We start from the raw sequence: 25,039 nt of genomic DNA on the forward strand, positions 1-25,039 counted from the left end.
TAACCCAGTCAGGAACCACTCAAATTCATAACAGTACCGAACCTTTTGATGTACTGATGACTTTCTTAATAGTTTTGCCAACACCCAGTCTGCACATTGAAGTAGGCATGTAACTGTACGTCGTACACCAATAATGGAACGTGCCAAATTTCATCTTTACGTGTTGAAAATCGGGCATGTTTCTGCACTAATTTTTTTATTTGTTTTTCCAGATGACGATATAAGAAATTTTAGACTCCGCCTATTTTAAAATCGACAGGTTTACGTTTTACACTTACGTGTTTCGTCTCTGAGTGCCGTTTCAATTTCGCGGGTCTCATACACTCGTTTGAAAGACTTCGTAACAAACCATCCCACTGGTAACCTATGTCAAGTAAAATGAAATGGTTTAATTTTTTTCACAGCAAAGACATTAACAAGACTTATGGTAGATCTAAAAACATTGGTTTCTTTTTCACAGTAAAGACATGATTTAACGTAAAATAACTTTGTGTTTTTTATATTTTCAGATTATATTCAAAAGCTAAAACTGAAATTTAATATCGCTGTCAATTCATTAAAGATGCTTAATTCATTCTTTACGCAATGTCTAAACATGATGAAATACAATACATTTTGGGGTCCCCGACACACAGAGATTGGGAACCACAGGCACACACAGTGGATGGATAACTTGAGCTATATATAATCATAATTTTCCTTACTGTAACTAAAAATATTGTGTTCATTGTATGCTTTGTACTTCACTATTTATTATTATTATTATTATTATTATTATTATTATTATTATTGTTGTCTTATATTTTTATACTTTGTATGTTTAATTTACTTTGACCTACTGTTCACATTCCATTATGCATTTTCCTTCCTTTGTATATGTTATACATTATGTCTGACTTCTACTGACTTGTTGTTTACAATATATTACGATTATCTTTAGTTTTGTGTGTAAAATTGTAGTGCACTGTACTTTGTAAATTTGTAGTGTTTATCGCAGTTTTACTCCAGGTTGAGTGTTAGAGAAGGCCGTATGGCCTTAACTCTGCCAGGTTAAATAAACCATTATTATTATTAATTTGTGTTAGTATTAAAGCAGTATAACTCTGTGGTATTATCGTGATAGTGGTCTGCATCGCTGCGATCTATGTGAAGATTTTATACAGAATTGGAGTTGTACTATAATATTTAATTTCTTGTCAGCTTGCGCCTTCTTTCACTTCAATTTCCAATTGAAGAGTCCAGTGCAAAAATGATGGATGTCACTTTCTTGTCGAAAATGAACCAAGACTGTCAGTGCATAGAATGTACATAGAGAGTTATATGGCATTAACACTGATAGTCATTGTCCAGTAATGATCGGAAAATCACAGTTAAGCTTTGAGCGCTAAGCATTTCAAACTTTCAATTGCTTCTCCTGCAAAATGTATTCCAAATGACATCCATCATTCTTGTAATGAACTCTTCAATTACTAGTTCAAAGTCAGATATCTCCCTTACAACACTTGAAAGGAGTGGCTCGCGACAGGAACAGTTTGGCTGTGGCGCAAGGGCGGGCCTCTCATGCGGTGGCAGCGTGATCCTTACCTTAATTTATTTTTGCGTGTATTTTTGCGTGTACACTCCAGATCAAATCAAGAAGTTCCCTTCGTGCTCCGGTTACACAGCTTGCATATACGAAGGTTAATTTTGGTTACTTTAGGTTTTTTATTAATCAAATCCGCGCATGCGTAGTTATCATGTCACATCCAAACTGTTCCTCTCGCGAGCCAGCACGTCGCTTGAATACGTTCCCATTCCATATCATTTCCTTACCTATCTCCGTCAGTGAATAATACTTTCTCATCACATTACTGTGATTCTTTAGTTTCACAGTTTTTTTATTATTTATTTATATACATTACAAAGATACATAAAAATGATTATATATAGGCTATAAAACAGAAATACAAATTAAATAATTTACCCCCGTAAGACTCAGAGCACGTGCATTAGCCAGTAACAACCCGAACAATAGCAATAGCGCATTCTGAACGCCAGTGAGTATGACGCGCTCCAACATCACAGCAGCGCACCGGTCCACCACGCGCTCCGTCCAAATAATCTACCTTTATAACGTATACTTCCACGTTCTACTGACATAAAGCATTACAGCTCAGTATTCGTTTAATTTTAAATGTTTAGGTTTCTGTAGTGAACGGTCAATGACACTTGTTCAAACTCTCACTTCCTTATCTAAAATGTCAAATTTCCAGAGAAAACATCGTACAATTCCGTACTAATAAGCCACGATAGAGTGCAAACTTGTACACCTCTTCAATAATACGAAAAAATGTGAGGACTGAAACAACCGTCTTGAAGAATAACGGTCTTACTAATAAACCGTGTATAGTTTTTATACGAGACTTATGCAGAGTTGGGGTAGAAAACGTTACTAATAAACCTTGAATAAGCTATGAACGTGTAAACAGATTGTAACTATACAATGGGAAATGCTTTGCAGTAGTTATATACACCTAACCCCTTGTTTAAGCGTTGTATATAGAGAAAAAATGGCCGCCCCTCTAACAGCTGTTCGTAACGACTGTCATTTTTTGATGATGGTTGCCTTATAACCCACTGCCTGCTTGATCGCATCTTATCGCTGCGTAAACAGCCATAGGATGTGATCCAGCAGGCAGTGTTATAACCACAGAAGAACAAACCAAAGAGCACAGAATAATTAGAATAATATTGCTGTAGCTTGTACTCTTTGACCAAAATATAGTGTGGTAATCGATCAGAACCAGTTGTGCTATCGATACTTAACACGCCACACTAGAGCGCTCTACCGGATGCAATAGAGAACCTCAGATATTCTATTTCCTTTCGGAATGAAGTAATGACGAAACTATGACGTAGCTGTGTAACTGTTATACACGACGTATGTAGTGATTATTAGTAAGGAATTTACACACGACTTATAAACGAGCTACTCATTGTATAAGGCAGTTAAACGTCTGTATATAGAGTTTTTATTAGTAAGACCGTAAGAGTATAGCATCATCAAAACTAGGCATCTTGCCACGGCGCTGTGCTGGAAACGCTGGCGTACGTACAGCACGAAATCTACTTAGGTGCGTGAAATGGGTTTTCCCGTTCTGCAGAGAGAGGGGACACTTCTGCCAATCTTTACGGGGCTTTCTTTCTATGCAGTCTCTGGCTTCCCCCCCCCCAAATCATAAGAAAACTTTATTATACAATTATGTACAATAGAATTGTGCTTAAAATGATAAATACTGTGCTATAAAAGCACACAAAAAACATGTATGGAGGTTGCAGTCCTATGACTGTCCTCTGGCAAAATGTGAAACAAAACAAAAGTGTTTCAAACAACAGATCTGAGTGTCTTTTTCTTTTTAATCTTCTTATTTGGCGAGGCGGTGGAAGTTGTTCTGGGATGGTATTAAGAAGTTCATTTCGATGGTTAACCATTGAGTGATGAAGTCTGGCTTTGAAACGTGACCTATGAACTGAAACAGGCGTCTATTATACATAATAACTTTGGAAACCAAATAACGATAACGTTAAGTTTCCTTTAAACTAGAAAACAACGAATGTTAGTAAGGATATGGGTTGATTTAAAAAGAATACTAAGATGACGTTTCATGGAACGTACATTACAATAAAGACTACGTTAACGCACACCTACAGAGACCGTGAAAAGTCGTGTAGACTTGCAAGCAAATCAAAGAACCACAACATACTAATAAAAAAAGTGCCAATGTAAGGTGTTCATAAAATGAACACACTGTCAAAATAGATACATGTATGAAATATTACGAGTTTACTGCGCAAATGCTTTATTGTTAATAATCAGGCAGCATAACTTAGCGCCCGATGAAACAGGTTTGCTGTTCCTTTATGAGTTTATTTACTTGCGCATGCGTAGTCACGGTCGGGGTGGAGATTTTCGCATTATGACCTGAAGCGTAGAAAGAAGGTAGTAATTCCTGGTAATGTAGGAGAGTCGGTACACAAATTAATTAACCATTTCAGTTTGGACTTAAACTGAACTGTAAGAACTATTCGAGCATGTCAGTTTCTGAAACTTGAAAAATACGAGTTACACGATTCATATTCATTGTTTGTAAATTTAAAAGAATTATTCAACCCAGTCAGTAAATTGTACAAATAAATGCTGATAAAGTTTATGCACTGAAAGAAAGGGTTAAAACAACGAGTTACTTCAAGGATATAAAAGGTACTGATTGCAGTGAGGCATTTGTTACTTTGAAAGAAATATCCAACACTTTCAATGTTACAGTTGACGAGCTCTCGTGTTTAATTACATCTGCTGTGTCGAGGCTAACCTCTTGCGAGACATTTTGACTGGGAACATCAATACAGTTCTCAGATTCCCGCTAGTTACGAGATTTTGAAGTGCTGAGTAAGAGAGTTATTAATTTCGTCACAGAACTTAGGAATGGCCGCGATAAGTTTTACAACTACCGTAGATTAAGGGTAATTACGTTTGATCACCTGTTGAGATTTGTCGAAGACGATTAGGTAACTTTGAACACTAAAAAACAAATATGATCAGCTCCACAATCTACAACGCACTGTCAAAAGCTTTATTTTTTCAGTCCTCGCGCATGCGCGATTTGAAATTCTCAAGCATATTTGTTGCGAGCCATCTGTCAGCGCAGCATCCCTTTTGTTGCAGCGAGTTGCAAAGAGATGTGCAATACCGCTGCACTTCATTTGATGTTAAAGCAACCGACACGCCTGCAATAAAATGCTGCATTCGGTGTGCGCGCGGCCTTAAGTCTTTGTCTTTTAATCTGAGTAGGCTCGAAAGTTTGATTCGATATGACCAATACTTACTGATATTCAATTAGTTCTCTTTAGAAATGGTTTTCACCTTCACAGAGTAGATAATAAACACATTACAGTGTAACTGCTGCTACAGTTTGCAGGGCCGACAAATTAAAACTACTCGAAGAAGTTCTTCGTACAGTAAATCGGCTTCAATAATAAAACACAGTGTATGCCTCAACACTTGATTAGCGTAGTATAAAGCCTCCATGACGCGATATATAAAGTGAAAGTAACAAGTAAAATCAATATAAAATATAATACACGACCAGAGTGTCCTCTTCCAACCTACTCTCTTTAACCTTTACAGTATACTGACCAGCTCACTGAACACCGGTATGCAGAAATGAGACTATTGGATCATCCCCAGTGGGATTATTTTATGCTGATTATGTCCAACGCACAAAATCACTTACACAGATCATTACAAATCTCCAAAAATATTTCAAGATACATAACTCAACACGGTCAATCACTGTTGGGCTGCTCATGATCATTACGGTTATATTCTTTAGGCTGGGATTACGATGAACGTTCGTTTGCGTTACGTTGAAGTTTGACAAATACAAGCTCTGTGTATTTGATTACGATTAACGTGAAAATGAACGAACGCATGACGGCGCTGATTCGACATTGTCGAAGTCTAATTTCCACAAACGCAAAGAAACGTAAGCTGAACGTCATCCAATCACGAATCAGAAGCGTTTCATATATTTTCACCTCTTCTTTCGTTGTAGATGCGCCATACTGCTAACTAAAATATTAAATAAAATAATATTAATTAAAAATTACATAATACGAGGAACGATCTTTGATTGAATATGTCACATCACATGAATATATTTCCTCTATATGGCATAAAACACATTTTTGTTTAAAATTAAACATTAGGGGGCAGTTGGGTAGTATCGGACAGTGCGTTTCTTTCATCTACCACCAGGTGGTAGTATCTGAATGACATGGTTACGTTTCTGTATGCGACATCACAGAAACGTAATTATGTCATTCAGGTACTATCATCTGGTGGTAGATGAAAGAAACTCACTGTGCGATATTACCCGATGTCCGATACTACCCAACTCTCCCCTATAGGCAGCAAACATGAAAGCATTCATAACACCTAATTCAACAATTGTACTGCGTAGCTCTCCATGGTGTGTTGGTCAAGAGACTGGTCGTGGTGTAGATGGACCCAGGATCAAACCTGGGGTCAACTTATTATTTTTTTTATTTTTAATAATTTATTTACATTATTTTAGATACGTTATTTTATTTTAACCCGAAATATAGGGGCTTTTACTACACAAATAATATATTCGTAATTCGCACTAGTCCAGCTATTTAGTAGGGGAGACTGTTGTACCTTCAGCATAATATACCTTTGTGCTTTTTTTTTTATTATTTTTGCTGCTACCTAGAGGACTCAAACTGAAGCAGACTGTAGAGAAAGTCGCTAAGTAGCTCTGGTCGTAATTTCGGTTTGATTTATTGCAATTTTTTTTAGTACCAAAACTGAACATTTCATTTACTGATTTATGTTTTCTAACACAAAACCAAGAAATAAAATCTCAATCAGAGAAGCCTGCTCTGGTTTATGATCGGAAATATATTTTAAATATGATTGTCAGTTTTTACAGCTATATTCCCACCTATATTCCATGTGTTTCAATTTACAAGAGGGTATATTCCAAGGTACGTGAACCTGTTGTACCTTCGAACACATTACATATCCCTTTATTTTGTTTTTTCCTCCTTAACAGATCTGTAAAACATGAAAATACATACAGGAAGTTGTAAAAGAAACTTCAATATTATTTCAAGCATTTTTCATTTTAAAAATTTCATTTCTAAAAATTAAAAAAAAAAGGTCAAAATTGTTTCATACAGGAAGTTGTAAAGGAAACTTCAATATTATTTCAAGCATTTTTCATTTTAAAAATTTCATTTCTAAAAATTAAAAAAAAAAAGGTCAAAATTGTTTCAAGGTACAACTGTCTTCTCTAGTATATGGTATTATTATTATTATTATTATTATTATTATTATTACTTTATCATTATCGTCATTCTATATTATTCTGTCGTAAAATATTTTTGTAATACCGGTAGGCCTATTTTATTTATGTTGTCTCAAACAAAGTTACATAAAATTCAATGTTTATCATAAACAGCTGACTGGCGTGTGGATTTCAGTACTCATTATGGCCGGCAGAGCGTGATAGTTGTCACAAACGTCGATCATAACACACAGCCTCTGAACGTTCGGCAGAAGTTCAACGTACGGATGAACGCAACGTGACGTACCGCAAACGAACGTTCATCGTAATCCAGTGCATTAGGAACGCCGGCGAAGATTTTCCAAGAAAACACGACATTTTATAAAATGACGGTAATTCCAATAATGGCATGAGCATCAGAGACTTGGACATTAACAGAACAAACTACAATCGAAACAAATGAAGTAACCAATACAGTAAAGACATTACAAAAACATCCACGAAATACAGAAATTTAGAGAACCATCAGTTTGTTAAAAGGTTTTCACACAGATTTCCACGTATGACAAAGATGGCAATCTTAACCTACCTACAGTGGCTCCCTTTAATATTCGGTTCGTGATTGATTTTACAGTATTTTGCTATTGATGTTTTGTTCTGCGTTCAAGTGAACCTGCATTTCTTTGCAGATAGAACATTTAAACACTTTGTACATAATGTTAAAAAATTTACATCGAACGTTTAATATTTACGATGTAATAACAAATAATCTGTAAGTAACATCAAAGTTCACACTCTTTAATATTCGGTTTTGATTTATTTGCTTCCAATCTAAGGCACGTTTTCTGCTGGCAGTATTGTAGGGTTCAGTAGCGAACGTGCAATCATTCTGTCTACACGTTGTGCACAACTCAGGCGAGGTTGGAGTACAAGTCGAAAAATTGGTCGCAAAGGAAACAACACAACTTTTGACCAGCGACAACTTGTGATCTATCATCACGAAAAAGGGCTAAAATACACAGAAATAGCCAAAATATTACGTGTGAGTATGAGTACAGTTGGGGATATAGTAAGAAGATACAAAAACGAAGACAGAATCGAGTCCATACCACAAAAAGGGCAGCCGAAAAAATTAACTGAACGTGAAGAACGCTCCATCCTGAAGAAAATAAAAGAAAATCCTCGACTAAGTGCAACGAAACTTGCAGCATGTGTTCGTAAGGAGTTTGGCAAGCAGGTAGGTGCCGAAGCAATTCGAAGAGTTTTTAGGAAAAAGGGATTTAATGGGAGAGTATGTAGGAGAAAACCTTACATAAATGAAACAAATAAAAGAAGGCGGCTTCAGTTCGCAAGGGACATGTCCATAAAGATGACAACTGGTGGCACGATGTGATATTTGCTGGTGAAAGCAAATTTAACGTCTTCGGATCGGATGGACAACAGTACGTGTGGCGTAAGAAAATGAAGAACTCGAAAAAAAGAATCTGTTGCCAACAGTGAAACATGGTGGGAGCAACGTCATGGTATGGGGTTGTATGGCTTCAAGTAGGGTTGGTGAACTTGTTTTTATAGAAAAAAGAATGGATCAGCATGTGTATTTGGACATTATGAGAAACAATTTAAAACGAAGTGCAGAGAGTCTAGGGATTAAAGATACTTTCAAGTATTATCAGGACAATGATCCTAAACACACAGCTGAAAAAGTGCGTTTATGGCTTCTATGCAACTGTCCAAAGGTAATCCGAACCCCAGCATAATCACCGGATTTAAATCCGATTGAGAATTTGTGTTAAATCCGATTGAGAATTTGTGGGAGGAACTTAATCGCAAGATCAAATTCCTATCACTTCCAAGACAGAACTGAAACGGAGATTAACGGAAGAATGGAGGAAAATTAGTCCCCAATTTACTACGAAGTTATCCAGAAGCATGCGAAGGCGTTGGAGGGGTGTTTTGAGGCAAAAGGGGTGTTCAACAAAATATTGAATTGAACAAACCGAATATTAATGAGGCACTATGTTCTATCAGAATAATGTAATAATATTTATAATTTTTATTTATATAACAGAGGAGACTTTTTTTCATTTTGTTGTAAATCTATGTAATTTAACAGAGAGTATACTTTTGCTTTTATTATAGTGCACATTTTTATTTTCATTAATTTTTTGGAAAATAATTAGTGTATTTATTTTAATCTTACATGCCAGTCAAACCGAATATTAATGGGAGCCACTGTATATAAAAAAATCCGATCAAATGATCAGTCTATCCGTATTCTTGATGATGTAAATAAAATGGTGTAAACATTTTTAATATATGCGAATGTATGAGACGAGAGTTTTAAGGATTACAGAGCATACTCCACGCACCAGATGCTGAACCATTCCCAGCTGCTATAAAGTTGAGAGAGAGAGAGAGAGAGAGAGAGAGAGAGAGAGAGAGAGAGAGAGAGAGAGAGAGAGAGAGAGAGAGAGCGCGCGTCGGGGTGACTGCGGAAAAGGAAGGCGGTTGTTCGGTCAGTTTAGACTTCTAAGGCCGAACAGTATTGCAATTTTAAAAAGCTCACGCCTTTATTTGTTCGACATAGGTGCATACTCTCTGGTTACAGTTTAAGGGAATATTTCGTTCTATACGCAGATTAATTGGAAAAGAAAGAAAGAAAATACCAGAAATGTTCACAAGAACATACATTCGACTATTCTCACACAAGACGTTTTTCTTGTATTTCGCAATAATGCAACAACGCCTCAAAGCGGTAAGTTCACAACATGAATCAGCATAATATAGTTTAACCATTCTTTTTCCTTGAACGGTCCATTCTTTTTCCGGCTGTACCAACTGCGGTCGATGTACCAAGTCAAACCAGAATTTTATTATAACTCATTGTCATGGGAATTTGCTCTTCGAAGGTCAATCAGAAACTGAAGTTAAATTTTGTGTTTTACAGTATTAACTGATCTAATCAATACGGCAATATTTCACGCAATGCAAATCCTTCCCAATGTTCTGCACAACATGTGGTATTGCCTGAACAAAAAGGAAGAACGTTACCATGACAACAGGCCTACAAATCAACTGAAAGTTTGTATGAAATACAGTATTATACCCAAGCCGTTGCATCTGCCAGCTTTGCGCAATGCTGGTAGCGAGAGATGCGACGTTGCCACACAGAACAGTACACAACAGCTGACGAGTCCTTCGAATCAATTGACTTCTGACTTTTGAAGTTACAAATTACTTATAACACTAACACAAATTACGCACGTGGTAGCAAACTGGCAACACAGCAGCAGCTGATAGAAAATGCTACGTTCAAATTCCAAAACACTATCACGCAGGGTTCATGTAAAGAGTTGCCAATGCAGATACCAACTGTCAAGTGCACAGTTGACAACCACCAGCCTTGAATGGACTTCGAACAGACACAAGACTGGAGTCTCTGGTGCTACGGTAGACAGCACAGCAAATCACTCTGACAATGCACAAACATCCGTTATCACATCAAACAAAGCTGGACACTAATCCTTGCTTATGTCATGACTCGTTACATCAAGCGTTCGCTTAAAATCAAATCGAAAACTCATTCACCTTTTATATCTCTGGTAAAATTGTGTCACAATGCCATGCGTAAATTCTTCTGTCAGATTACTTTTAAGGAGATACGGAATTCCCTATCCGCACAATGTTAAATTATGTCTTACATAATGAACATTTTCTCGAAAACTGTTCAAGCTAAACAGCTTATTTATTTTTTTTTTTAAAGCTCATGAACACACAACTTGAATTTATGTTGAAGCAGCAGTTTTCCTTTAATTTCCTCCTGAGAAATAATTTCTCTCAACCCCTTCGTATATTTTGTCGACTACTTCCAGTACATTACTACTTGTAACATCTCCAAAAATTAACAAATTTGAAGAACATTCAAATTTCAAGTAATTTTAGATTATTTTATTTATCCTATCACGATAATCCTTTATTGAGGCACTTTATTTTTATTGTTTTAAGAGAATTTTTTATTTATTGGTTTAAAATTTTTGATTTTGTAATGCATTTTATGCTTACTTGTTGGTAATTTGATTTTTCGATTCCGTATATGCAAAATATCCAAAGAAAACGATTCCTTAAAATTTCAGTTTTCTACATTAAAGAGGACTCGAGAAAAGGTTCGTTTTATATGGAAAAACTAAACTCACGGAAAATGTGCGCTACCGTAAGACACACACCCCCCTCAGAAAAACGAAAAAATAACATGGACATAATTTTAATATAATGATATGCAATTTTAATGAGGAAAAGTTAAAGAATACACTGAAAAAATAAAAATATATAATTTTCCGCTCAAACCTATATAGCCTATTAGAAAATGAGGGTAAAATTAAAACTTGCATATCTCTTCTCAGTAAATCGAAAAATTAAAATGAATGCAATTTTAGTATAGTCATATGTCCACAGAAAGAACATGCTAAGTCACTTAAATCTTACAGGGGAATATTCCTTGACTTTAATACACTGATAAGACATCAACAGTTTACATCCCATTTGGTTTAAGTTACCAATGTTACAATGCAAACTTTTTTCCATTCTCATTTACTAGAAAGATATCACTTGATGAGCTTGCAGATGAGACCAAAAAAAAAAAAAAAAACAAAAATAAACAAACAGTGACTTCGCTTGTTCTTTCCGCGGGCCCTTCATTTTGTGATGCATCATTTTAAGTAGGGAAACTCAAATAATTGGAAAAATAAAAAAATAAATAAAAACTGTCATCCAAAATACAAATTCGCTCTTAAAATAAAAGTATGAACACTATCCAGATATTTTACACCTAATATTGAATTGGAACACATTCATTGAAGTTCAGTACATTACTTACGCCTATTTAGGAGAAGGAGTCTAAAGAAAGCAGCAAAACAGTATAACGTGGTCTGCTGTGACGAGAATCCAGGGCCCCGCATACCGGTAAGGCATCGTGTCACAAACACGTTCACGTCTGAGTATTTCTCACAAAGTAAACATTATTCAACGCCTTGAAAACGACGCAAACATTAAATATATTGCTGCAGAGTTTAAGATAATATTTACTTATTATTGTATTTTATAGGAAATAAAATTAATCTGTATTAATGTTGTATCACATTAACTTTTATAACTTAATGAGTTAACAACTCTTAAAATACACATTCACGTATAATCGATTTTTTACTGTCCATAATATTCCTTGATTTTCTTGCTCTACCTAAACAAGATGCTTGCCGATCGCAGGGGACTTTTCCCGCGTGTGATATCAAAGTAGATGAACACTGACTTTCTACTATTCGACGGAGCAGTGTACTGAAATTAATACACACTGAAACATACATTAATATTTAGCAAATCTAAGCAGAAGAAAGCGGAGTTATTTTACTCTAGAGAAAGGTGTGGGGGCAACCGCGGAAACGGCAGGAGAAAAACCAAAGCATTGGTAGTGAAATTACAACCAAACCATGGAAGAATACATATCAAAATGTTACCGTTAAAACTATTTTAAACAAATATAAATACAGTATATAGAAAGCGAGTTCTCGTAGAGTCTAGAATCAGTGACAGGTTAAATTTCGTTTATTTAGGCTTTTGGTAGGCCTTGCATATACAATTTTTGTTCATGCTTTTGTTTATGAAACTTACGTAGGTACTGTAATACAACAATATTTATTAAAGTCGCGACGCTGTTATTCCCGGCGTGACTCCTCCTCTTTGCTTACGTCTTAGGAAGTGAAGGCTCTGTCTATGTAGGTAGTATCGTTCTCCATTTTTGTTCTTTCGTTGCCGAGCTACCAGACGAGGAATCTATTTGTCACACCGTTAAACATTATCATGACGTAGCTCCTATGATAATAAATCAAATGCACTGTAATTCGGCAAGTAATTGAGAGGAAAATAACGTCCTCGTGTGCTTTCTGCGAACGCCAACGAAAGAGCCAAAATGGCGGGCGATTATATGAAGTATATTTATCGAGCCTTAGGAAATGCATAACGTCATCATCTGCGAATCACAAGACCCAACGTGATTGGCTGCCGAAAATAAGAGCGACGGAACTATAGTAAAAAATCTTAACATTTTTTAAGGACACCACCACCACCACCACCACCACCATCACCATCACCACCACGACGAACAGATCGATCACTAACTCAATGTCTATTCAGAAAATAAACATACATTTTGTAATCAAAGGTAATCCACATTGTCTTAAGAACTAAATTATAAATAGAAGGAAGTGCAACATAAGTTTCCATCTCATACAAAAATTCATACATAGACAATAAAATTAATAAAGTAATACAAACAAGTAGCAGACAGGACATTATTGAAAAGAAGTTACACGACGTCGGCTGCAGTGGTAACCCATGGTTTTGAAGAGTGGACAGCCGCTATCAGGGGACTTACACTTCAACTGTTTATAGCTTCCTCGACCATGAAAAAATGAAGGTTGAAAATTACAATATGAGAAACAAAATTACAGATTCAATTGGTACGAAAATTTATTGAACATGAATCCACAGAGAATTCCCCTTGCTGTTGGTAGATCAAAGAAATGCAGGACCTCCAGGCCAGAAACCTCTGACACAGACGACTTCAACTTTAAGTAACTAAATACGGGTGCTTTAAAAGAAGTTTACTGCCACGCAGGTTGTTATGCCACTTTTGTCTTAAATGTGACCACAAGATTCTATTAAACTATCACTACAAAAGAAAAGTCAATTTGTCTCAAATTGTGAAACTGTTTCAAAATATGAATAAATCTGTAGCTATATTATTTGTTCTAAAGAAGACAATGGAGAAACGAAACAAACGAGGTCGCGCGTAACTCTGTGCTGGTAGCAGACGTGAGTGAACATAGTTCAAACTTCTGACGTGACATTTCGTTTGTCCTGTTCGGAAGAAAACTGTGATTTTCTCACACGTACAATCGCATGCAATAGGCAGTCCAAGCAGATCTTGTGGCATGCCAATTACGATACAAATGCAAAGTCAATTCCGAAACAGCACCAGTAACCACTGTGACCAATAGCTAGGAGCGTGCTTATAGTAACTCCCAAAGAGGAAGATTTGATTACAATGAGTACTCGAAATCACAACTTCCCTAAACTCGTTTAGAATAGGCTTGTTGAAGACTGTGTATTGCACACAAATGTGTACAGTACATGTAAAACACTCCCTAAGAAGTAGAAGTTGCATGGCTTTTGGACTATGTAAGAAGTACACTATATGGAACTAAATAAAATGGATCTGATGAAGGATTATACAATTCTGTATCGAACTGTTAAATGTTATGTTTTATTTAACGACGCTCGCAACTGCAGAGGTTATATCATCGTCGCCGGATGTGCCGGAATTTTGTCCCGCAGGAGTTCTTTTACATGCCAGTAAATCTACTGACATGAGCCTGTCGCATTTAAGCACACTTAAATGCCATCGACCTGGCCCGGGATTGTATCGAACTAAATCTTATGAACTGCGGTTGTTAAGGTGGAATGAATCAGATCACTAAGGCCTAATACATGCCAAAAAGAGTAGACAAAATTTCTTATGGTGTATTATGACAACATACAAATTCCACAATTTAGGACATCTGGCCGAAATCTAAGGCTGACCACTAGGATCCAGAATACAAAGCAGAGGTTAAATTAAAAATACAATATGACTGCGGAGAGAATACGGAACAACGATAAATTTAAAAATAAAGTACAATTTGGAGATGAAAATGCATTGAAGAGTAATGAAATGAAGTAAAAAAAAATACATAGTATTATACAAGTGATTGTGTAAAATGAATAATGAATCTCTCAATACCATTAGACAAATTTTGTTAATGTCCTTATTAGAAAATTTAAGAGAAAGGAGAATGGTTTTGGTTAACTTAAATGAAGTTCCCCTAGCGCCAAAAAGAAGTCCTTTCACTTCCCATGTATTAATATTCATTTTGTATCTCTCACTGAAGTGAGGAATACATGGGTTGTAAATAGACTTCTTTCCATCGTTAACGTTATTGGCTTGTTGGTCATCCTTCTCAAAACGGACAGTGGGGGTCAAGAATGAGGCTTCTTTGATTCCGGCGACTTTATGTCTCCATATCTTCTCTATTATTCTCTGTCTCAATAACTCAATACCTGAGTTACTACGGAACGCGGTGGTTGTCACTATCCTTATAGAAATTTTGTCTAAACCATCTTACAGTAAGCTAATCAGCAACCTAACTATTCGTCGACTACAGTGGCAAGATTCTACACTGTCCCACAACCTTAAACTAGCTTATTTTAGTGTGTCTAAAAATAGTTTGTATTTACGTTACAGGGTTCACCAAACCCTACCGTTTAGAATATCTGGCAATTATAAAAGCTGTTACAAAAATTCGTTGTAACATGAAGTTATTTTTAATGGGAAACCCTATATTTCATTCCATACATCTGTTGCACTCTTCGCCCTGATTCAAATAATGTAAGCATTAAGTACCATAGCTCTATATTCAGATCATTAAAAAAACAATTGCCAACTACTCCAAACGGTAGACTCTGATGAACCCTATAACGTGAATTCAAACTATTTTAGATACATTTAAATACCCTAGTTACGGGCTATGGGACACCCTGTATACACAAGTCTAGAATATGCCCTAGACTAGTTTACATGATTTCGTTAATATCATGAATAGCCTACTTACCTCCACGCCACAGATTGTATTTACGCTCAAGAAAATCAATATGGAAACAAACTAGTGTACTTAGCGAAGAAATGAGATATTTATAAAAGAAAACATAATATAAGGATCCGCAACTACATGACTGTGTTTGCAGCTCGGGAAAGGTCTGCCTCGTTTCCGGTGTCAGGTACTTGCAATCTTACACATCTGCATTTGCGATGCTCACATACTTCCGCAGGAAAGAGAAGATGCAAATTGTTCTACATTGAAATTAACGAAGGCAAATAATACAGACAACCTACCGTCTCGTATAGTTTGTCAAGCCTACAATAACCTCAGTTGTTTTGAATATTCACCCAGAACACAACTAAAATGATAATTTTCTTTTATGTATAGTCCGGGTCAGCTTACTTCATACCCTAAAGGTGAAAGCTAACCATTTTCCCCATCACTACATATGCTAGTGGATTGTGGTGATTTTCTAGTTTGCAGGTTGAATTTTCTTTTGCCAACTTCGTTTCGAATTTCGATACTGACAAATATCGACAATATTTGTCGGTACTGGAGTTCCATGAAATTGAAATTGTACTAGATTTCTGGGCTGGTTACTAGAAGCTAGTGAAATTTGAACACACTAATAATTAATTAATATCAGTATCAATATAATACATAATAGTTATTTTACGTGTTGCGTTGTGGTTATAATTCAAGACTATAGTCAGGTAAGTCTTCGGAGTTAGTACTAATAATTTCATGCGGTCAAACAAAATACATTTTTAGGTTAGGTCTCGTGAGTCAATTGTTTAGTCAAACCAATGAATTTCGTATTGCCAGACAAAACACTTGACACGTTGATCCCTTTCCCATATAGTTTTCCTATGAAAATATGTTACAAATTATTGAATTATTTAGAATAACCTTCCAACAAAGTACGGTAAGTAAATAAGTCATTTAATACGTAGAATCGTGTGATATCTGGTAACAGTTGGCAACAATGACAAGACGGCAATACTTGCTGTTTAGGAACTGTTCTTAAGTGATCCTCACTATACATGGGGTTTTTTCTCCAGTAGTAGCATCTTTTACAGAAATTACATCTTTTGTGCTTAACAAAGACGGTGTTTGGTTACGTTTTCGCGAGATATTCCCATTTCCTCTGCCAGCATTACGCTCTTACTCCATCATCATCCGGTGCTATGTAGTTCGCCTCCCACTGATAGAAATGCGGCACAAAAATTACAGCTTCGCTTATGATGAAGATACTTGGGTGAAGGAAGAGTCAAGTACCCGTCATTGAGTAAATCTCCTTAAATTTTAAACCGTATAATCTATAAATATCTCGTATATTGAGTGTATAATGAACGCCCCTTTTTATACACAGAACATGAAGGAAGTTTCAATCTTCTTGTTCAATTATTTTACTCGCATTTCGGTACGTCATTGAATAATACTTCAAGAAAATAAACTAAGTTGCAATAGTCGCAATATGATATGCTGTAGGAATGAACGGTTCTCACTCAGAAACTAAATGAAAATAGGTATTTACTGCTAACATGATCTTCATCTTATATTTCACAGCAACACTGCAAAATCTCCAATTCCATTAGTAAACGCAAGAATCTTTATTCTGTGACGTTCCCATCGCTGCATTACAAGCCTGTTAATTGTTTTATCTAATTTTGCTATTTCTTGGAGAGGGGGAATGGAACAGTCAAAATCAAGTTATCACAAAGTTAATGAAGAATCATTTTACATATTTATGGCATCCACAATAAAATTACTTTTGATTTTCACCTATCAACAATCTCTCTACAAAAACCAAACTCACGAAATAACGCCACTGAAGTCCCTAATGCGTTATAAATAGCTACAGTGCACATAGATATGACGTATTATCACACTTTATTTTACTGGCATGCAAATGTATAAATAGTTCAGCATTCTTCTGGGAGAAAGTGGTGAAGAAGGAAACAAGCAGGCTTCCGTCTGTAATTCTATTTCACATAGTCAACAAAAATACCTATACGGAGCATGTAACTGACACTTCAATTCAATCAAAACTCGCCTGTTGTTCTGTAAATACACTTACTTCGTCTAATGTTTCGAAAACAGCTGTATCAACACTGAATGTAGTATAACACTGCCTATTCCTCTGCTATCAAAAGGAACGCAAATGTCATTGTACCCAGATTGCTTGCTTTTAGGCATCACAAAAAAGAAACGTATAATTATTAGAGGCACGATTTTATGGTGAGCCACGAAAATGCGAAATGTGTTAACATGCTTAGTATAAAAGTTTGAATTAGATAAACGAATGGTTTCTGATCTTTAATACGCAAATTTATGGCCGCGATAAAACACAAAATCATGGTTTATTCACGAAATATATTTTGATCACTAAATGAATCTAATTTGTTTTGAAAGGGCATCAGTCACTAATTTTCCCATTTTCTCGCAGAATGAGGTAAGTCATTTTCAAATTTCATTGCAATATCATTGGTACTGGAATTATTAAAATAAATTCCGGGTTCGGTGGCGAGTGGGACACACTGTATAACTTAATTGAACATTTCAATCATTATTTCCTTTCAAATATGAACTGTATTACGTAAATGCGTGTACAACACATTATGTAAGACATTGTTAATGTTCGATTACTTAAATTTTTAAGATGGGCCATTTTCAATTGAAATAAATTAAACAGTTTTTTTTATATTCGTTCAAATTTTTGTTTGTAAAATTTGTATTAGACTACTTGAGAATTACTTTTAATACAATAAATTCAGAAACAAGGTAGTACTAGTAATTTTGTTTTAAAAACTATTTTACTGGTCATTTTTCAACCACAGGTCACATCAGCTCCTAAACTCAACTACAAGGTTAGTTAGCAATGAGATAGTATTTGATGAAATGAGACCGACGATTCGTCATGTGATTACCTGACATTCACCTTATAGTTGGGGAACTGAAAAAAAAAAAAAAGCAACCCTGGTAATCAGCCGAAACAGTAATCGAACCTACGCACGTCCGAGAGCAGCTCCAGATCAGCAGACAAACGAATAAACCTGGAATTGTGTGTTAACTCTGACACGCTCATAGATGTCTACGTCACAAGAACGAAACACTGGGCGCGTGACTAGATACTCAAGAGTTCAAGACTGTGCGTATGTTGATCATCCAGGAGAAAGGCGCCAGTATTTGATCCGGCGAAAACTACCATTAGTAGAATATCGGCTCATTGGTATTAAATGGCGAAGGGTTAGTAAAAAAAGACGACAGTCGAAACTCTTCTGTAATTAAGTTTTCAGTTAAATACTGTATACAAATTTACACAAAAAAATCACTCCATCTACTTATCTCAGTGAATAAGGAAGGCGAAGAAACCAAAATACACGACTACGTGGCTTAGAATATTCAAAACACCGCCACACGAATGAATAAACGGAAACCTGCAGGCCTGCTCCAAGGAGATGCAATGTATTAATGTAGCGCCACTGCGCACCATTTACATGTAACAGATTCACATGGGATAAGAACTGGTAGTTGAACCAGCTAGAACTTGGCTGGCTGCTACAAGGACAGTCATGCCAAGCGGAAAAGATCTGCCAAGTGTTGTGAAGAGGGGGGGGGACTAAATAAAAAAAGAGGTTGTTGCATTCAGAAGTATGACTGCCACTGTAGAAAGATCATTTAGTCTATTTAGCTGAAAACATTTAGAGAGAATGCAGAGCACAATCGAAGCTACATAAAAAAAACAAACGAATTCCAGTACCCGCTAGTGATGGCCAAAGTGTGATACTTTAAAATGCATTAGCATACCTACTATAATAAAATTGCGTTTTATAAATTTTTATGCTCAACCATGCCGAAATGTAGTAATTATACACCTGGTAGCAGACCTTTAATGCATGTCATTAAAGTACACAACTGTTCAGCAAATGACAGGTCAGCTTTCTACCGTTATAAAACCGCAAGTATCGATTATTCTCGGATATGCAATCGAAAGAGAATTAGAGAAAAGTCACGGAGGCTGGAAATCCAATACTGTCGCAGAAGGTTATGTTCTGTTACTATAATAATTAGCGTTAATTGTAAATAATATTCAAATAAATTCAATTTGTCATCTCGTTTTTCAATGTCTAATTTAATTTCAATGTTATGTCTGTAGGTTCTTATGGCCTAGCACGGTCAATGTGAACATCTGTTCCTCGGAAAAAATCAATACTTTCTCACAACATACGGGACATTGGTCAAAGTCAGATACAAAGAAAATTAATAATATCAAGTTAGAAATATGGTCGAGCATAAAAAGTCGTATGAAACTCGCCTATAATGGTAATTAAGAAGCTCGTATGAAAATTATGAAACGAGCGCAAGCGAGTTTCATAAATATCCATACTCGCTTCTTAATTACCTTCATTATAGGCTCGTTGCATAATGTACTATTGGTTGGTTGCCGAAAAGAAAATCGTTAGACCTACGCGATAGTCATCTATGCGAGAACCGATTTTGATCAAACTTGTAACACACAATACTGCAAAGATATTTAGTTTCAAAATGGACCCAAACGAATAAATAAAAGTGACCTAAATTATTATTATTATTATTATTATTATTATTATTATTATTATTATTGCTGAACTACAATTGGCCTCTGGCTGTTGTTCAGCACACAAATATTAATAAACAAATTATTATTATTATTTATTCACAGAAGAAGGTGAAGAATGTGTTCTATTCTGTTGGGTATCTCGTTGTCTCGCCTTATAATAAATAGCAATATTACGCAGTCTGTTAACGTCCATTCCGTCAGTATGCTAAGACATCTGCACCGAAATTCCTGTATATAATTTTTAATTTTACATATCATAATGGGAGAAATATTTTGAAGAGTTACTTTCTTTGAATTCCACTAGGCAACATTTGAGAAGCTGGAGAAAGATGATGCAAACCAACTAATTGCAACTGGACAACAACAACAACACATTTGTGAAACTTTGTGTGAATCTTCGTCCAATCAGCTGTCAGAAATCATTTCTTTCTTTCCATCATTCCAATGGGCTCACGATAAACATGCTATCCAAATGTTGCAATGTTCATTGCGACAAATTATACTGAAATGATACAAGCTATAGGTATACATCAAATATTAATACTCATATCATTTCTAAAAATGTCCAAATATAAGTGTATTGTAATAAATGGTTTCAAATTATCGTTTTTAAGCCTGTCCAAGAATACAATTGAGCTGAAGAGAGATAATGAGAAATAGTCTATAATTCAGTGTTACAATTCATCACAGGGTTAGTCTGGAAATGAAATGTGTATCGATTATAGTTACTATCATGTTATCACTCACGAAGGATTCGTATTATGACGTGACAGCCTACCATCAGTTACAGTTTTCAAGAATTTGAAGTAAGCTACTGTAACAATGATTTTTTCATCAACACGAGGAATAACATGGGCGAAAAATCATAAAATCTAAAAAAAACTGTTAGTATGTAATATAAAGCTATTATGATAGTATGAAAAATTTCTTGCCGGTTAATTATATTATGATTAAAAGATGGGAGTTTCCATAAATGACAAACAACAATGCATAATCTGAAAAGACAAATGAAAATCGTAGATTATTAAAATGGCTACTACAAAATCAACAGCGGGCACAATGTGTTCTTTGGCATGCTAAATTTCAATGTGTTAAAAGAGTTCGAAAGGAATTTCGACGTGAGTATGGCGTGCGTAATGTACCTAAATACGATTCCATAATGTTGTGGTATCGAACATTTGTAGAAACAGGTTCTGTGTTTAAAAAAAACATGCAGGAAGTCGCAGGCGAAACTCAGTACGAGAAGCAGCTATCTCTTGTCTTGGTCTCCAAACTCCCCAGATCTAACCCCTCTTTGTGTAGGGTTTTGTTAAAGACTGTCTGTTCAGAGAAACCCAGGAACATTGATGATCTGAGCATAAAAATTACTCAAGCTTTTCAACAAATCACCCCTCTTATGTTACAACGGACATGGGCTGAATTGCATCGCCGTTATGAGTTGTGCAGGGTGCGCAATGGGGGTCATGTTGAGCTCTGAGGAATCTCCCATCTTTCAGTGTTGTATGCACAAAGTTTCAACAAATAAAGTTCAATAGTAAATGTTTTACGGTGTTTTTATTTTATCCATAATCAAACGGATCACCCTGTATAACCAGTGTTCGTACATTCCTATTCTGCATCGCGTACTGAATCCTAGACATTGTTGTGTTGCGCAATAACGTCTTTATTATCAATTCTGTGGGAATCCAGAGTTCCGACTGCGTCTGTGGCTCAAGCTGTCTTCTACCCTGGCGGCCCGGGTTCGTCCCCTAGACACGTCGCGGTGGAATTCGTGATTTTCCTCTATAATTCCACCCCCCCCCCCATTTCATCCATCATCCGCAGTTGTTAAAATTAGGCTGGGGCGAAGTCTCGGGAGTAGTACGGGTTTCCGACGCTGATATGGGGCTTATCAGGGACTCGCCCAGGCCACTTGTCGGGCACGGCCCTTAAAAGCCAAGCCAGTTCTGACTAAGCTTAATTCAGGCCTTTTTTTCTTTTGTACTGAGGAGGGACCCGAGGCACTGCAGCCTGAGGCTTATTGTGCTTACCACTCCTATTCTGTGAATGAATGGATATCCGAACGGTCGCGCTCTTGTACAAGTACAGCACGCTGCACTGTGAAGTTAACATGGGCTATGGTACTGTTTTCCAACCAGGAGACTAAGAGACTAACAGTGAAAGGAATGTGCTTACTATTGCATCATCTATTGGAGCGAAGTAGATAGATAATATTACCGTTATAACGTCAGTTTAAAAACCATGCGCTCTCTGCATAAGTTATTTCCTGTACGGAGGCATTAAAAGACCAGGAGGTTAACAGTGATCTAATTTTGTAACTAGGGTAGTATAAGTATGTGTGTATCAATGTTATCGTTTGTGCTTTGAGAGTTAGCCAATGGAGATTCGTGTACCCACGTGTGTGTCCTTATGACATCAACATTCATTCATAGCATTACCCCGCTGCGTCTCATTCCCCTGAGACTTTCTCCTGGTTGGAGTACAGTATGGATGATATGTGAATTAATGATGGCGAAATGAGTCCGAGGTCCAACGCCGGAAGTTACCGAGTAATTCTGCTTCAATTGGTTGAGGGAAAACCTCGGAAAAACCCCAACCAGGTAACTTATCCCAACAAGAATTTGAACCCATGCCCGTTCGTTTCACGGCCAGACGCGCTAACCATTACTCCACAGCGGTGGACAATCGAGGCCTTATACGACCTCGCAATATCAGTTACGGCAGCGAAAAATATAACGCAAGAACTGCCACAGTTCAACGTTATCATCTACGCTCAAAAACGTCAGGCTATCGCATCCCAATGATCTTTTATTTCCTGTTGATTTCTGATAGAATTTCTTGTTTTAACTTGAAGGGGGAGGGGGGGAAGAGAGAGGGAGGGAGGGAGGAACGAGAATTACTGTTTCATTTTTTAAAGCAAGAATGATGGAAAAATGAAGAAAATATTAATGATAAAGTGCATTTTATCAGTTTCCTACAAACTGGGATCTTCTTGTACAGGCCTACAGGTTTCACTAATGTAATATTAAGTGACCGACTGACTCAAGAGTTGTTTAGTCAACTGTTCGAAGACAGGTCTGAACCTCACAAGTGATACCAACAAGGCACCACTTATGAGGCAATTAGGCCAGGAGATAATGGGATTGGGTGGCCAGTTCCTTTCCCCCTCCTCAATCAATAGAAAGGTTAGAATATTACATTCCGAAACTCTTTCAATAATTGAAGCGTCGGCTGGAACAACGTTATAAGTTACATTTGGTAAAATTTACAGAACCTGCAAAAATGTGTACGCGTACAACGTTGTTCTTATGAGGGTAGCAAAATTTTGAGTAGACAAATTTCACGTACTGCACTGATGGACAGTTGCAAGCCAAGGAGTATAGCAAAGTAACATGACATACAACATTATTACACGGAAACACGCCGAATGAAAATTTTGTAACTTACAACGTTGTTCCAGCCGACGCTCAATTATCCAATGACGAAAAGATAACATTACTCGACATTTTAACTTACACATTCTGTATAAAGCAAATAGGCTATCTACCGGAAAAAGCATGACGATAGCAATGGCAATAAATTTACTCAGCAAATCACAACAGTTAACAATGGCACATCGTTAAGATATTTGGAAAAAAACAAACTTGAGTCAGTGCTTTAAATGATGCGGTCTGGGTTGATTCTCGAAATATATACCTACGGAATTCGAACTTGCAACTATTTCCTGATCATCTATTTCTATAGCATCCACAATCTCAATGCCATCTGTTCAACGGCGAGAATACGCACTGGGGGAGTAGCGGGGGTAGCTAGCCACTCCCATCTGATACTGCAAAGACAGCTTCGTCAGCTCCGAATGTTTAAAATATGTCTATGGCTGCAGACTATGACATAATTCTGTTCCTTCGTCTGAACAGTTTCCTTATGCAATCAAAGTATATTGTGCGCTATTCCGTTTTAATTCATCCATAATATTGCCTACTCCAACCAGTAAACTTAAAGAAGCCCCAATTGTCTAGAAGTAACTCCTGTTAACATGGGAATGGATAATGCAGACATTAAAGAATGTCTCTTCGGGCGTTTTATGCCCAATTACCTCTACAACAAAAGAAAATCTAACCAAATCGAGTGGCACATTTTTCATGATTACCATTCATTGTTTACACTCAATAACGCACATAAATATCTACTGGAACATAAAATTAATTTGTATACATAGGCTATATGGTATTAATTTAACAACAACAAAAAATAAGCTGTTCCTCTAAATAATGTGAATAATCACTACATTCCACAGACTACCTGAAAAATGTAGAATAGGATTTTAAAATCACAATCACATTCCTAAAATTTGAAGTGTAGGCATAGACAATTTTTCCTTTCTGCAAACTGGTCCATAAGTTACGCAACACGAAATCATTCACTGAGATTCACAATGAAGAAATAACTTAATAAGTGGGCCATGTTTAGAAATTAGCAGGCTCTGATAATTTATAAAACAAGAGAACATCAAGCTTTGACTTTGCGACTATAAAATATGAAGTTCTCTTATTATACAAATTGTCAAAGACTGCTAATTTCTAAATATGGCTTCTGATTACCGGTAAGTTATTTCTTCATTATTTTTACACATAGAATTCTTATTCCAATGTTAAATACCTACATCTATCTACCCAAAAAAAAAAAAAAAAACCCACATAGCATATAAATGCATACAGAGTTAATGAAAGACAGATATCAGCTACACATAAATTTCACTTAAAATGCACTGAACAGTAAAATGTACAGATACGGAAATAAAATTTGGAGCTCCCTTATTGTGCGAGTTTTGCTTAAAACACACTGCGCACGTGCAGTAAACAAGGGCACCTGTATATACGCTACTTGTGTACAGTCGT

General features: G+C 36.3%; 1 protein-coding gene across 2 annotated transcripts in view; it reads right to left on the reverse strand.

The window, feature by feature from the left end:
- Positions 1–25,039, reverse strand: part of nsl1 (non-specific lethal 1) — a 165,335-nt gene that overhangs the window by 138,077 nt on the left and 2,219 nt on the right. The window lies entirely within an intron of this gene.

Source organism: Periplaneta americana, chromosome 14, assembly GCF_040183065.1.
Source record: "Periplaneta americana isolate PAMFEO1 chromosome 14, P.americana_PAMFEO1_priV1, whole genome shotgun sequence".
NCBI classification, from domain to species: domain Eukaryota; kingdom Metazoa; phylum Arthropoda; class Insecta; order Blattodea; family Blattidae; genus Periplaneta; species Periplaneta americana.